This window comes from Monodon monoceros, unplaced genomic scaffold (assembly GCF_005190385.1).
Source record: "Monodon monoceros isolate NGI ecotype Baffin Bay Population unplaced genomic scaffold, NGI_Narwhal_1 Super_Scaffold_6, whole genome shotgun sequence".
NCBI lineage: Eukaryota > Metazoa > Chordata > Mammalia > Artiodactyla > Monodontidae > Monodon > Monodon monoceros.
The window spans coordinates 65,272,674-65,288,050 of record NW_021703783.1 but is presented as its reverse complement, the minus strand read 5'-3'; the positions used below and the strand labels follow the sequence as shown (position 1 = coordinate 65,288,050).

Sequence of the window (15,377 nt, the reverse complement as noted above, 5' to 3'; positions counted from 1 at the left end):
GTTACTGTTGAAATTGCAACACTTTCTCTTGACCTCTGCATACTTGAGCTCTGCGAAGGATGTTTTAGTCTTTAGATCACCGGGTTTTCTTTTTTTTTGCTCTTTGTTTTTTACTATATTTACTTTGAAGTTTGTCTTTGACCATCTCTTATCCTGAGATAGGTCTCAGGGTTTCCAGTCTTCAAAAGGATGAAACCTTAGCCTTATGTCCATTGCATGACCTGTCTTCCTCTGAGCTTCCTGAAAACACTGGCTATACTCACCCTTGCCATGCAGTGAAACATCAAGCCTCTTAGTGACTGATCAAGTCTGCTCAGACTGTAACACTGCATCGCTCCATTTTAACCTTTAGTTTTCCTTACTTGATAAAGTAATATACTAGTAAGAGTGAGATGTCATTTAAAAAAAAAAAAAGTGGGCCTGCAAATAACTTGCTTCCTTCCTATAGCCCCTCCGTCTCATCTGGTTACCAAGACTTAATCTCACCCTTGCATTGGCAAAGTTATCTTCAAGTTAAATAAAATTTAGATATATCTAAGTTTATTTTTAGCACTTCCATCATGTCACTTGTTTTGGCAAAATTAGATAACCATATATGAAGGGAGGAAACACACATGACAAACAGAAAAAAATGTGCTTGCCTGTAGTCATTATTAAGGAAATACCTCTTGTAACAACGAGATTCCAATTTTTCACATATCTGATTAGAAAACATTAAGTTTGATGAAACCTACAATGGACACAAGTGTGCATTATTGGCTGAAGTATAAATTGAAGTACTCATTGTGGAGAAAAATTTGGAAATATCCAGGAAAAGTTAAAATGTATATATACATTTACCCAGCATTAGTACTTCTAATAATATACCTAGCAAACAGCAAAATACACAAATTTAAAAATTTACAAAGATTTGTGTACAAACTACACAAATTTACAAGACTTACCAGTTTCTTACAAGGAACTGGTAAGCATTTTTTTTCCTGTTCCATCTACCATCTTAGCTCATGTTCTTTCAGTAGGGTTGACATCCATACCCCAAAAGCAGCATATGACCCAAAACTGAATAATCAGAGAATCACTTTCCATGACCCCAGCAACTGGTTAAGAGAAAGGCTTATGAATGAGTCATACCCAAACAGAGTAATTTCTATCACTTTTGCTTGAGGAAACAGAAGAGAGTGTCCCTCTTTTCTGCTGGTTTCCTGGGACAAGGCTCTGAGTCTGAAACTGCTGGCAGCCATTCTGCCATCTTGAAAAGGGAGCCAGCCTAATAAGAGAATCAGCCTAGAGGGGAGGCAAGCCAAAGGATGGAGAAAAACCAGTTACAAACGATATTAATTGAAGCTGTAGACCCAAACACACTCAAAGTCAGTTGTACTTCTGATCTTTTTGAGCTCTGATGGTAAAAATTTCCTTTTTTGTTTAAGCCAATTTTAATTGGGTTTTTCTAACACTTTACAACCGAAAGCCCAATAAAAATATAGTATTTTAGCACACAAATGGAAAAAAATCATCTCTGTGGAGAATTTTAATTATGACATACTTAAATGGAATATGAAACAGCTATTGAAGATAATAAGATACAGCTATAGATATTTCTATAGACAGACACACATCCAGGATATAATAAAGTTCTAGAAACGAAAGTATATTATAGTGCCACTTCAAAAATGTTAAAATCTATATACATATATATTTACATAGACTTGTATAGAAAATTGCTGAAATAGTGAATAGTGGTTACTTTCACAATTTCTCATTTAATGGCATACTTTTTATTTTATATTCATCTGTACTGTTTAAATATTTTACCATGAACATGTACTTAAATTTGTAATAAAGGTATATTTAAAAAAAATAAAGACATAGAAGCAACAAAACATGGAAGTACTATTTTTTTTCTAGCCTAAGTCAAGGTGAAATCAATCTACTGTAGAAGAGGGAGTAAGATTTAATACCATTTACTATTTCTTTCTCTGCTCAGGAATTAATGGTGTATATATCATACAACTGTGACAACTGAAACAGAAAATAAGGAAAGATGTCAATGTATCAAGCCAAAATATTTTTATTTTTCTTACTGTACTCGACATAACTGATGTGGTGTCGAGAACACAGACTTTAAGATGGTCCCCTTGATTCCATCCCTGGTGTTCTTTCCCTTGAGTATGACTTGCTTTTAACCAACAGAATGTGGCAAATGTGATATAATGTCACTCCCATGATAATGTTGCCTTATATGGGAAAGGGGATGGAATGGCACTTCTGCGATTATATAAGACTCAGTCTTACTAGTCAACTCACTCTCAAGTCTCAGGAGTTCCCTCTCTGTCTCTGTCACTAGTTTTGAAAAAACAAGCTAACATGAATCCTATACTCACAAGGAAATGAATATTGTCAACAACTAAAAGGATCTTGGAAGCTGATCCTTTCTTAGTAGACCTTCCAAACGAGAACCAGCTAAGCTATGCCCAAGCTTCTGACCCATAGAAATTGTGAGATAATAAACATGTGTTGTCTTAAGTCATCACATTTGTGGTAATTTGTTACACAGCATAGAAAGGTAATACAGACGAAACAGACTTGAATTCTAAATTCCATGCAAAATTTTGTAACTCTTCTATTTTAAGATAAAAATATTCATTACATACCTGTTCAAAAACATATCAATAAGAAAGCTAAGTATTTTTAAGTTGTATATTAATTAAAAGGGAACATAAATAGCAAAGAAAAGAGATGACACCAGGGATAAATTATATTTTCTTTTGGGAATTTATAAAACCCAACTTTGCTATACTAGTTCCTGGCATAAAATGAAATTCAACACTAACTATTTTTTAGTAATTCAAAAACCTAAAACATAAAATTCTGGTGCTTTCTACCAAAAAAGGCACTTACACCCATTTAAAAAAATGGAATGATGGGAGAGGATAAAATAAATGTGTACACACCAAAATAAATGTGTACACACCAAAGAGATGTTAGAAAGGTTTGGCTTACATAAAAATCATTTAATATAATTTAAATTCTTGCCTTATAAATAATGCAAATTTAGTAAAATAGTCTATCCTAAGATGCACAGGTAAAGCTCTCAGTAATTTCAAAGGGAATTGTGCTTGCATATGTACTGTCTAAATTTTCCCTCTAAAAAGCAACAACAAAAACATGTCTATAATTATAGATACATTTAGAATATGTTGTTTTCTCTAATATTTAGTACACTACACACATACTTAAACACTGATTTTAAAATATAAAATAAGATCCTTTCCAATTTTGAATGGATTTTAATCAAGTCAACCCACACACAAAGTCCTGCATAAAGACATATTTTTACATGAAATATTTTCTTCAGTAGAGTTCACATAAATATAGTCTCTCAGACTTTTTAGTAACTGTGGCAAAAAAAAATTATGATTGGGAATTTATTTTTCTTACAGCTTGTATATGTTTTCTTTTTCTTGGCTTGTCTGCCCTGGTAGTTGGGGGATTTGAACAATTCTTTCCACAATGGTAACAGAGTCAGAGGTCAAAAGTTTCCAAGCATGGACTAAACCTCAATGGCAAGAAAAATATCAAGATGTATGCAAAAATATACAGAAATGTTATTGATCTCATAAAAGCAAAACATACCAGAAAACTACCTTAAGAAAATAAACCTTGCATTTGTCCAAAAAAAGCCTATCAAGAAGTATGTAATAATCACATAAACTGACTTAAAAATTTTATTAAAAAATAGCCATATCTATAGAATGAACAGTATCAGGCCAAGAAAAAATTTAATGCCCTGTTCAGAATGATAATAATGGAGGAACAGATAGTGGCCAGTTTAATTTAGGAAACGAAAACCAACCAAGTGGAAAAATTAACAACTAAATTAAAACCAAAAATATCAAACTAATGTTGTGTATAAAAGTTCAAACTAATGTTGTGTATAAAAGTTTCCAGAATAAAGTGGAGAATTGAAGTAATTATCTGGATAATTAAAGCTCAAAAATGTAAATCCTTCTGCCCCATTGTTCAGGTATTTCAGGGTAATTTTTACTTGGAATTTTCACATTATGTGACTGTACTGCTGTATTTCATGAATTAGTATTTCTCCAAAGAGGCTGAGTAAAAACTCAAGGGTTGAGTGTAATTAAAGAGAACTCAACATAGATACATAAATACCTTAAACTTCATACTTCACGTAACTTCAGAGGCCTCTGAAAGCATTATAAGGAATTGGGGCTTTATCCTAAGGCTAAGGGAAGACATACATATATCATATTTTCATTTGGAAAAATGTACTCTGGCTATAATATAGAGAATTTGTCAGAACAGAGGTGGAAGGGCAATAATATAGATGCCAAAGTAAGAGAATATGAATGTGCTACTTGTTTCACTCTTCTGTACTTCAACTTATTTTCTCTGCTTCCTTTTCTATTTGTTCACATTTTCAGTTCAAGTGTCATCCTTTCTATGGAACAACTTCATAAAATTCCAACCTGTTCTGTAAAGTCAACCATTCCTGCTTTTGTGACCCATTAAACTCAGGATACGTTTCTACCCTCTTACATAAACCACTGAGTTGTATACTTAAATTTGTCCTTCTCCTACTCAATAAGTTCTTAATGACACTTATTTTCTGTTTCCAGGATCTAACACAATGCCTGGACCTGTGCTTATCGAGAAAGTTCTGATTGACATCAGAAACAATTAGTTTGGTACCATTTTCCATACCCTCACTAAAGACCACTCTTAAAAAGACATTTTGAAAATGCCATTTTGGTAAATACTATTGAGCTACTTCAACAGCACTATAATTTAAGTTGTTTAAGGAAGATATCTTTTCTGTGTTGTTCACACTGCATCCCCTGGGCCTAGAACAATGTCTGTCTGTTTGTCTGTCTCTCTCACATGTGCACACACACCCACCATTCATCTCTGAAAGAAAAGTATTCATTTTCAATGTTCAGAGGCTAAACAGTTAAGGTCTGTATTAGAGAGGAACACACACCTGAACAACAAGGCAACAATAACAATATCACTACAATGTTATGCAGAGGGACGTTAGACTCCATCACTACCCATCTGTATTAGGTTCCTGGGGCTGCTGTAACAAATTACCACAAATTGGGTGGCTTAAAACAATAGGATTTATTCTCCCAAAGTTCTAGAAGCTGAAAGATGTCAAGCAAGGCCATGCTCTCTGAAGGTTCTAGAGGAAGATCCTTTCTTGCCTCTGCCTAGATTCTGTTGGTTGTTGGCAATCTTTGGCATTTCCTAGTTTGTAGATTCATCACTCAGATCTCTGCCTCCTTTGTCATATGGTGTTCTTCCCTCTGTGTGTATTTGTCTTTGTGTTTCTTCCTTTCTTCTTATAAGGACACTAATCATATTGGATAAAGGGCCCATCCTAATCCAGTGTGTCCTCATCTTAGAAAACTATATCTACAACAACTTTATTTCCAAATAAGGTGACATTCTGAAATTCCGGAAAAGATATGAATTTGGTGGTGAGGAGGGTGCTATTCAACCTAGTATACCATTTTGAATAAACCTATTTCTAAGCTGTGCTATGGCTCTGGTACCTATCTGTAATAGCAAAAGGAATCACTACGAGAATAGTCTATAACAGAAATCTGCAGAAGTTTTAAAATCACAGCATCAATTTTTCTGAATTCAAAATGAGGCTAGTATCTTCTTACCCTGAAAGTCTAATATTATATGCAGGTGATAACATATGTGGAAATTCCATAATTTTTTCACATGGAGGCTATTGCAAAACTACTTGTCATAAAGCTAGTTTGTGGCTCACTCTCTTGTAAATATATACAGAATCCAGATTATTTTTCCTTAACCTTGCTCATATGTAAAGCCTTATGAAACTTTGCTCTATTCCCCCTGCCTTGGGAGCTCTTTCTGCAGCTATACACTGATTAAAAGGGCATTTTGTTATGTAGAGGAAGTCCAGAACACATGGAGATTGGGAGTGTTTGTGGTCTTGCCCTTTTCCCAGATTAGGTTAAGTAAATCTGGGCCCAGCAGCTTCAGAGGAAGACTCTACTATTTATTCTTATCTTTGTAGAAAAGTGCCTGTTTATCCTTGTTTTCTGTCACTAAGCTAATTGCCTATCCATGACTAAACAATTTCTCCCTGGGCCCACCTCAATTTCATAGTAACTCACATTCTTAGAAAATAGCCCTTGATGAGGAACTTTGCCAAAATCTAAATAACACATATTCCCTAACCCTCGCTAATTCATTATTTTAGTTACCCACTCAAAGATCTATAGTAGTCAAGCATGATTTCATTTTACTAAAACCAGGTTCATTTCCTACTAGAAGGTCATATTTATTTATGCTTTCAGCATTCTTACTTTTTATCATAGATTCTACTGGCTTACTGGCTCCAAACTTTACACTAGATAAAACATAAATAGTCCTAAAGAATTATTTACACTTAAAATGTCAATAAAGAATTTAAATTATATTTATACATCACTACATATTATTCACATAAACCTTATAAAAAGATATTTCAAGAAAGAAAAGTAAAATCACCCCAGTTTCCTCAGTCAAAACCAAGGCATGAGAAAACTAAATAAGTAAAACGTTCATGACAACATAGATTATTCAAAGACAGAATTGAAAGACAGAATTATTACTACTAAGGATAAATTTCCCCAAGACTAGAGATATTCAAGCATATAGTGCAGATAAACAAAGTGTCCTAGAAGATGGAGAAACTGAGGATGAAAGTGAAAGCAAAAGAGTAGCAAAGTATGTGAGATCACCTTTACGATTCTGAGATTTTGTGATTCTATTAAATAATTCCATATTATCTCTATAGACCCCTGCTTAATTCACAAGAGCATAACTCTCCCCTTAAAAAACAATGTTATCTTATTTTGTTATATTACATATATCATGTAATAAATGCTTAACTCTTTTCTAGGAAACTAGATTTTACTATATGTGTTTTCTTATCTAGTAGCTTTGAAAATACTATTACTACCCTAGGTTATGTTTAAGAATAATGTTCTCTATTTTAAAACCATTGCACTAACATATTCCCAAGAGTTCAAATTGTTTCATGAATCATAGCAATTCTTTCTAGGTCAATACTGGCAAACAATGGAACAAATATCTCTTTGTGCTCTCATAATTAAATCTTTTTTGTGTGATTTGTCAATGATATGTGCCCCAGAAAGGACATCTGTAGTTTTTTCACTTAGCATGAATACTCTAAAATATTATTCCTCTTTCCAAACCACGCTGACAACTAACTGAACTAGTCAATTACTCTGTCCAATTAGAATTCAGAAATTCACATTTGCATTTGCCAATAATTTACCATTTCTTTCCTTCCAACTCTTTCTGCTACTTGAAATTTGCTTTTATTTCTTTGATTTTGATTCCATGATTGTCCTTTCACACGGCATTTTTCTTTTTAAAACACTTGATACAAAGTGATAATAGAGACTATCTCTAATAACTGCCTGAGAGATTTAAATTCAGTTTCTTTTCCTCTTTATAAGGTCCATACTAGATTAACATATTTTTTTTACTATTCCAGTCACTGGTTTTCCTTCTGCATAATTATTCTTTTAATTATACATGAATGTCATTCTCATAAAAAACTGAAATATTACAAAAAAACTAAAATCCCCTTCATATCATTGTCCATACCACTCCTCAGATGTAACCATCATTTTTTACATAGATATTCTATTGTATTTCTGTGCATTTACACCCATATATGCACCCATAGAAAATACATACTATGGTTATGTGGGTTTAAAAGAAAAAACAAAACAAAGCCTTAGAGATCTATCGCAATACCTCTTTCTTTTCAACTCTTACATCATAATCCATACAATGGATATATTATTGTTTATCCTCTTACTGGTGAGCATTTAGTCATTTCAAAATGTATCAATAGCGCTATAGTGAATATCCTTATACCTGCTTTCTTAAGCACACAGCATTTAATATCCCCTCCCTTCTCTTCTTTACCTGATGTTCTATTAAACGTCTTTCAGGGTATCTCAAATATTACTAATCTCTGTAACTCTGTATAATAGTATTTTTTTTGACTCTCCTTAGAATATGGTTGACTTTTCATTTTGACACTTAATGTAGCCCAGTTTCTTTTACAGTTATTTGTAAAATATCCAGATACTTTTGGATATTCTTCTACTTCTTGGGATATCCAGATAATTTTTTTAAATTTCATCCATTAACGAAATCTTTATAAGCATGTTCTATGTCACAAAGAACTGTTTTAAGTACTAGGAATGCAGCAAGAAACAAAACACTATAGGCTCTGCCCACATGAAAAAGAAAGGACCATCTCCTATATCTTGATTCTCTTCTAGTGCTGAGCATAATATCATAATTGATATAAACGTTCAATAACTCTTTGGTAAGGCTGACTTATGTTCATGATATGATATAAATAAATGAGCTAAGATAACTATATACATAGTGTGATAGTTAATTTTGTGTCAACTTGTTTGGGCCATGGTGCCCAGCTTTGTGGTCAAACATTATTCTGGATGTTTCAGTATAGATGTTTTTAGAAGAGATTAACATTTAAATCACTGGATTTTGAATAAAGCAGATTGCCCTCCATAATATGGGTGCACATCACCCAATCAGTTGAAGACCTGAATAGAACAAAAAGCCTGACATCCCCCAAGCAAGAGAAGATTCTGCCAGTAAATGTCCTTTGAACTTGAACTGCAGTAGGTCTTCTTCCCTAAGTCTTCATACTGATGAACTTTGGGCTTGAATAGATTTTGGACATGCCAGCCTACATAAAAACATGAGTCAATTCCTAAAACAAACACCCATGTGTGCACGTGCGCGCGCGCACACACACACACACACACACACACACACACACACACACACCCTATTGTTTCTGTTTCTCTGGAGAACCCTAACTCATACACAGAGGGAAAATAGTGAAATAGTTTAGCTCTTACTCTGGGACCATGGAGAGGCTTTTTATTGACAGTAACCTCTATTATTGCTGCCCCTCCCTTTCAGAGGATGGCCAAAATCAGACTTGACTATGTACTTAGTAGGAACCCTTCCCATGGGAAAATTGTACTTCCCCACTCTATTAACAAAATAAAGCTTGCCCATGTCACTCACTTTGGCCAACAAATGAGTATCATCTATGCCATTTGCAAGTATATGCTATTTTCGCCACACAAGCAGCACGTCATAGAAAGAAGACTGCTCCTTCATACTGAACCCCAGAGTGAAAAGGCATAGAAACTAGAGTTGTGACTAATTTATAAGTGCTGAACATAAATGTTAACAAGAGATAGGCCTTGCTTGTTTTTAATGATTTTGCAACTTCCATTACTATAGAAAAAGTAGCCTTAATGGACTAGTACAGGTGACCCTTGAACAATGATGTGGTTAGGTGTGCCAACTCTTTGAAGAGTCAAAAATCCACATATAATTTATAGTCAGCCCTCCATATATGTGCTTCCTTCATATCTGCAGTTCCATATCCATGTATTCAGCCAAACATGAATTGTATAGTATTATATTTACTATTGAAAAAAATCTGTGTAAAAGTAGACCCCTGCAGTTCAAACTCATGCTGTTCAAGGGTCAACTGTACTGTCTCAGTAGATTATTGAACTAATGCCCTCACCCATCACCAAAAAACCTTATAAAAAAGATTTTGTGTGTGGATGGATGGATAAAGAAATGTATTCCTCCTCCCACTCTAGGGAGAGGGTCCACATATATCTCATTGAATTCTCAAATGGTTTTGTATTTAAAAAGATTAATAACTGCAAAATATGGGATGGAAAAGAAAGATGTTCACAATAAGTTGTGACAAGTATTCTAAGGAAGAAGCCTTCAGTAGCCTTCAGTAGACATCTGCATTATTCTGATTTACTCCGTATTTTAGAAGTTCTCATATGAGGAAAAAAAATTACTGTGCCTGCTTCAGGCATACAGCTCTAAGACAGAATTCATTTGTTAAATAAAATATACATCAAGCACCAACTCTGCTAAAGCATATGGGAGGCACGTGTGACAAAGATAGACATGGTCCCTGTACTACTGGAGCCTGTATTCTAGAGAAAGACTATATAAAGCTAGAGGTTTTTTTAGCATACAGAATAAAGTAATTCATGGATCTAAATGTCAGCCTTCCTAAGAGTAGTAAATATAAGTTAAAACCTTGACATTTCCTGTCAACTCTGCCCATTCCCTATCTATCCCTTACTGATTATCAGGTTGTGAGCTAGATAAACAAAGACTAATGTGGAGCTGTTTAATATGAAAATAAAATAGTATAAATTTTCAATAAAAACACACATTTACTAAAATTTTTACATATATGTATGTAATTTCTGTATCTTTGTCAACCACTATGTTGAACATAAAATACATACTCAGTGTTCTTGAATAAATTTCATTTTTCATTCACCCATCAAGTCCCTAAGAACAGTACCTAGCAAACTAGGTGTTGGTTTGCCTCAATGAGAGTTAGAATCACATGAATATAATGTATGTGGAAAGAAACATGTAAACCATGAATTACCAACGCTCATAGGCAGCAATAGTAGCATAGGTAATTCTAAAGAAATAGTGGAGATTCCATTAATACCATTCACTCATCCATTTCTTAGGGGAGAGGTAAAGTAACCCTCAGGGCACTACCAAAACAATACAGAACTGCTGGCAACTACTTAGATGCCTAAGGCTGCTATTTAAGTGGGGGAGGAAGGAGCCTTGCTGGGAATTTTAAAGGAAATCCTAGAGAACTACATGACTAGGGAACTTTGAAAATCTCCAACAGAACACATTCCGGAGTACTGAAAGGATGTACACATGTCTAGGAGAGACCTAGGACAGAAGAAGGAGGCAACTGCTCACCTATGGTTGATACTGAGGCCTGCACAATCATTGTGAAAAGCTAAGACTGTCCTGTAAAATGTGAGAAGTTTGAGGTGAACCTTCTTACACAGAACCCTTTGGGAAAGGGTGGAAAACATACAGGTAAGGCATTTAAAGAAAACTGACTGATGACTGACAGAACATTATACTGACCTAGGTGTGGCCTCTAGAAAGCAGGCTTAAAAATAAAAACAAGAATTTAAAAACAAAAAGCTAGTAGAAAACTCAGTGTCTACATACCAGAGGAAATACAGAAGCAAAAGAATTAGTCCAGGAAGGTTGCTAAACAATAGGCAGCAACACGGAAAAAAAAAAAAAAAAGCAACAATAAGAAGTGCTAGAGAGTGGAGAAATTTCATACCAGAGTTGATACATTTCTAAAATGCCCAGTTTCAATCAAAACTTATGAGACATGCAAAAAAAAAAGGAAAGTATGCCACAGCAATGGGGGGAAGCAGCCAAAAGAAAATGTCCCAGAGGGAAGCTCAGATATCAGAATTAGTGGACAAAGACTATTATAAGCTATTATAACCATGTTTTAGATTTTTTTTTAAAGAAATGCCTAAAGCATGAAAGGAACATAGGATCATGACATCTTGTCAAAATAGAGAATATCAATATCAAAAAACAGTCCTAAAAATTATTTTAAAAGACCAAATAGAAATTCCAGAGTAGCAAGTACAATAACTGAAAAGTTCACTGGAGAGGCTCAACAAAACATTCAAACTTGTAGAAAAAGAATCTTTGAATTTGAAGAGAGGTCAATTTAGACTTTTCAGTCTGAGGAACAGAATCAAAGAATAATCAGTAAAAATGTACCAAGCCTCAGCAATCTATGGGTTACCACCAAATATACAAATATACACCTGATGAGAATCCCAGGTGAAGACAAAAAAAGTAGAAAAAACATTTGAAAAAATAATAGCTAAAGAGCTCACAAATTTGATGAAAAATATTAGTCTACTCATTCAATAAGTGTGAAAAAATAAAAGAGATACACACTTACACAGGTCTTAGGCAAATTGGCAAAAGTCAAAGACGAAGGGAGAATCTTGAAAGCAGCAAGAAAATAATGAATTATCACATACAATGTACCCTCAGTAAGATTAATAGCTCACTCCTCATCAGAAACCTTTGAACCAAGAGGAAAATGGGATAACATCTTCATAGTTTTGAAAGAAAAATTGTCAATCAAGAATTCAATATGCAGAAAAATTCTTCTTCAAAAATGAAGCAGATGGGCTTCCCTAGTGGCGCAGTGGTTGAGAATCTGCTTGCCAATGCAGGGGACACAGGTTTGAGGCTTGGTCTGGGAAGACTTCACACGCCGTGGAGCAACTGGCCCCGTGAGCCACAATTACTGAGCCTGCACGTCTGTAGCCTGTGCTCTGCAACAACAGAGACTGCGATAGTCAGAGGCCCGCACACCGCGATGAAGACTGGCCCCCACTTGCCACAACTAGAGAAAGCCCATGAACGGAAACGAAGACCCAACACAGCCATAAATAAATAAATTAATAAATTAATTAAATTAAAAAAAATAAAGCAGAAATTAAATCACTCTCAGATAAGCAAAAACAGAGTATTCACTGCTAGCAAATGGGCCCTATAAGAAATATTAAAGGGAGTCCTTCAGGCTGAAACAAAAGGGCATTTAGATGCTAATTCAAATCCAGACAAACAAATAGAGTACCTGTAAGAGTAACTGCATAAGTATTATAACAATCAGGATAAATATATTTCTCATTGTATCTATTTTCTTCTATTTTAAAAGATAATTGCACAGTTATAAAACATTTTTTAACATATTTATTGGAGTATAATTGCTTTACAATGGTGTGTGAGTTTCTGCTTTATAACAAAGTGAATCAGCTACACATATACATATATCCCCATATCTGCTCCATCTTATGTCTCCCTCCCCCCCTCCCTATCCCACCCTTGTAGGTGATCACAAAGCACCGAGCTGATCTCCCTGTGCTGGCAGCTTCCCACTAGCTATATAGTTTACATTTGGTAGTGTGTATATGTCCACGCCACTTTCTCACTTCGTCCCAGCTTACCCTTCCCACTCCCCGAGTCCTCAGGTCCATTCTCTATGTCTGCATCTTTATTACTGTCCTGCCCTTAGGTTCTTCAGAAACTTTTTTTTTTTTTTTAAGATTCCACATATATCTCATAGCATATGGTACTTTTCTCTTTCTCACTTACTTCCCTCTGTATGACAGACTCTAGGTCCATCCACCTCACTACAAATAACTGAATTTCATTTCTTTTTATGTCTGAGTAATATTCCACTGCATATATGTGCCACATCTTCTTTGCCCATTCATCTGTAAATGGACACTTAGGTTGCTTGCATGTCCTGGCTATTGTAAAGAGAGCTGCAATGAACATTGTGGTACATGACCCTTTTTGAATTATGGTTTTCTCAGGGAATATGGCCAGGAGTGAGATTGCTGAGTCATATGGTAATTCTATTTTTAGTTTTTAAAGGAACCTCCATACTGTTCTCCATAGTGGCGGTATCAACTTACATTCCCACCAACAGTGCAAAAGGGTTCCCTTTTCTCCACACCCTCTCCAGCATTTATTGTTTGTAGGTCTTTTGAAGATGGCCATTATGACCACTGTGAGGTGATACCTCATTGTAGTTTTGATTTTCATTTCTCTAATGATTAGTGACGTTCGGCATCTTTTCATGTGCTTTTTGGCCATCTGTATGTCTGCTTTGGAGAACTATTTAGGTCTTCTGCCCATTTTTGGATTGGGTTGTTTGTTTTCTTGTTATTGAGCTGCATGTAAATTTTGGAGATTAATCCTTTGTCAGTTGCTTCATTTGCAAATATTTCCTCCCATTCTGAGGGGTGTCTTTTTGTCTTGTTTATATGTTCCTTTGCTATGCAAAAGCTTTTAAGTTTCATTAGCTCCCACTTGTTTATTTTTATTTCCATTTCTCTAGGAAGTGGGTCAAAAAGGATCTTGCTGTGATATACGTCACAGAGTGTTCTGCCTATGTTTTCCTCTAAGAGTTATATAGTGTCTGGCCTTACATTTAGATCTTTAATCCATTTGGAGGTTTTTTTGTGTATGCTGTTAGGGAGTGTTCTGATTGCATTCTTTTAAATATAGCTGTCCTGTTTCCTCAGCACCACTTATTGAAGAGACTGTCTTTTCTCCATTGTATATTCTTGCCTCCTTTGTCAAAAATAAGGTGACCATATGTGCGTGGGTTTATCTCTGGGATTTCTATCCTGTTCCATTGATCTATATTTGTTTTTGTGCCAGTACCATACTGTCTTGATTACTGTAGCTTTCTAGTATAGCCTGAAGCCAGGGAGCCTGATTCCTCCAGCTCCGCTTTTCTTTCTCAAGACTACTTTGGCTATTTGGGGTCTTTTCTGTTTCCATACAAATTATGAAATTTTTTGTTCTAGTTCTGTGAAAAATGCCATTGGTAGTTTGATAGGGATTTTATTGAATCTGTAGATTGCTTTGGTTAGTATAGTCATTTTCAAAATGTTGATTCTCCCAATGGAAGAACATGATATATCTCTCCGTCTGTTTGTATTACTTTTAATGTCTTTCATCACTGTCTTAGTTTTGTGCATACAGGTCTTTTGTCTCCTTAGGTGGGTTTACTCCTATGTATTTTATTCTTTTTGTTGCAATGGTAAATGGGAGTGCTTCCTTAATTTCTCTTTCAGATTTTTCATCATTAGTGTATAGGAAGGGAAGAGACTTCCATGCATAAAACTTGTATCCTGCTACTTTACCAAATTCATTCATTAGCTCTAGTAGTTTTCTGGTAGCATATTTAATATTCTCTATGTATAGTATCATATCATCTGCAAACAGTGACAGCTTTACTTCTTTTCAATTTGGATTCCTTTTATACATTTTTGTTCTCTGATTGCTGTGGCTAAAACTTCCAAAACTGTGTTGAATAATAGTGGTGAGAGTGGACAACCTTGTCTTGTTCCTGATCTTAGAGGAAACGGATTCAGTTTTTCACCATTGAGAACGATGTTGGCTGTGGGTTTGTCATATATGGCCTTTATTATGTTGAGGTAAGTTCCCTCTATGCCTACTTTCTGGAGGGTTTTTATCAAAAATGAATGTTGAATTTTATCGAAAGTTTTTCTGCATCTACTGAGATAATCATATGGTTTTTCTCCTTCAATTTGTTAATATGTTATATCACATTGATTGATTTGTGTATATTGAAGAATCCTTGCATTCCTGGGATAAATCCCACTTGATCATGGTGTATGATCTTTTTAATGTGCTGCTGGATTCTGTTTGCTAGTATTTTGTTGAGGATTTTTGCATCTATGTTCATCAGGGATATTGGCCTGTAATTTACTTTCTTTGTGACATCTTTGTCTCATTTTGGTATCACAGTGAAGGTGGCCTCATAGAATGAGTTTGGGAGTGTTCCTCCCTCTGCTATATTT

At 34.9% G+C, this 15,377-nt stretch overlaps 1 protein-coding gene across 3 annotated transcripts in view; it reads right to left on the bottom strand.

Moving 5' to 3' along the window:
- Positions 1-15,377, bottom strand: part of TMTC2 (transmembrane and tetratricopeptide repeat containing 2) — an 842,237-nt gene that overhangs the window by 151,257 nt on the left and 675,603 nt on the right. The window lies entirely within an intron of this gene.